Source organism: Octodon degus, unplaced genomic scaffold (assembly GCF_000260255.1).
Source record: "Octodon degus isolate 3935 unplaced genomic scaffold, OctDeg1.0 scaffold00021, whole genome shotgun sequence".
Taxonomy (NCBI): Eukaryota; Metazoa; Chordata; class Mammalia; order Rodentia; family Octodontidae; genus Octodon; species Octodon degus.
The window spans coordinates 7,472,278-7,474,082 of NW_004524597.1; positions in this window are offsets into that span (position 1 = coordinate 7,472,278).

Below are 1,805 nucleotides of genomic sequence, written 5' to 3' on the forward strand. Positions count from 1 at the left end.
TTGATCTTAAATTGCTTTATGACAAATTATAGGAGCAGATCCAAACCGTTAGTGGGACACAGATGAGGAATCACCTTCTCTGTCTTGGAGACATGGATGGAAGCTTCACACAACAGCTATTCTTGGGGTCATTCCTGGGCTGAGTCTTATTGCAAGAACTGGATATTCCTGTCCCTGAAGATTCTTGTCTACAGAGGCATACAGGGGCTGCTGTATAGGGTGAAGGGTGGGGTAGGTAGAGCTAGAAAAATGACTGGGCAGAGGAAGTGGAAATGTTAAGTTTTTCTTATAAGATGGGGCAGAATTTGGGATGACTTTTTCCTGACTTTTGAGTCTGGACCTACTTAACCCACATATCTACTTGCACTGTTGCACCTAGACTGGGTGTTCATCTAATGTTTCCACACCATGCCCTCCTCTGACCTGACTTTCTTTTAGAGTACTCTCAGTCCTGCTTGGAGTATGCTTCCTCTTGGTCCCAGGTCTGCCTGTCAAGAGTTCTCAAAAATTCTTCTGCTCTTCTCCACTGTGTTGGATTCTTTTTTGGGGCATTCCCATGGCTCGCTTTATTCTGAGCTGTGGAGAGCCTGTGCTGTGTAGGAAGGCAGATGATTATTTCCTATTGTATTTTTTTTTTTTTTTTGCAGAACCAGGAATTGAACTCAGGCCCTTGCACTTGCCAGGGAAGCACTTATTCCACTCAGCCATCTCCCCGTCCCCCCCCCCATTGTTGTATTCTTAAGGTTATAATTTTATTATTACTATTATTAATTTGAGAAAGTATGCATAACAAAAAAAATCTACCACTAGGCATGGTAATCCCAGGTATTCAGCAGGCTGAAGCAGGCAGATTACAAAGTCAAAGGCCAGCCTGGGCACTTTAGCGATACCCTGTCTCAAAATTAAAAAAAAATGGTTGGGGATATAACTTAGTAGTAGAGCACTTGACTAACATGCATGAGGTACTAAATTCCATCCCCAGTTTTATAAACAAAAAATATAAAAAGCAAATTCTACCATCTGTTTTTTTATTGCTTAACTGATTTTAATAACATAAAGACCCTACACTTGACATAACCATTATGCAAAATACATAGATGAACCCTGCTTTCTTTTAAAAATATAAACTAAATCAGCAAAGATGTGAAAATAGGCTAGTTTCCATTAAATAAATGGAAGTTTAAAGAAAGAAACTTCCATGTCATTTGAAGAAGGGAAATTATCATTTTAAACAATACTCAAGTCTATTAAGCAAATTAAAAAAGGAGTTATAGCTGGGGAGATAGCTCAGAGGCATGAGCACCTCCCTTGCAAGCACAAGGTCCCAAGTTCGATCTCTGGTACCACAAAAAGAAAAAAAAAAGTTATAAAATGTTTAACTTGTACCAGCTTCAAGGTTTGTATTGCTGCCAAAGTTTGTGTGTAATTGACCTTTCAGATCTGCTAACACCTGCTGAATAGATTCTATTCTGGATTCTAAGGCGCCAATTTCTTCTTGCAAGTTTTTCTTTGCTTCTAATATTTCTTATGTTTCTTCTGAGAATGGGTAATGAACACCTCTCCCACTTGATAAGGATCATTGCTCAGTTATCATCTGTGAGCATGATGTCATCAGAATCATCTTCTAAAGTCTGGAGTTCTTTTTCGCTTCTATTTCTTCCTTTAGTTCTGTGATTCTGCTTCTTCTTTTTTTAAATTAAATTTTTTAAAAATTTTTTTATTTATTTATGTGTGTGTGTGTGTGTGTGTGTGTGGCCAGCTCAGCCCACCAGGGGGCGGGGCTGGCTGGCATGTGGTGCTGGGGG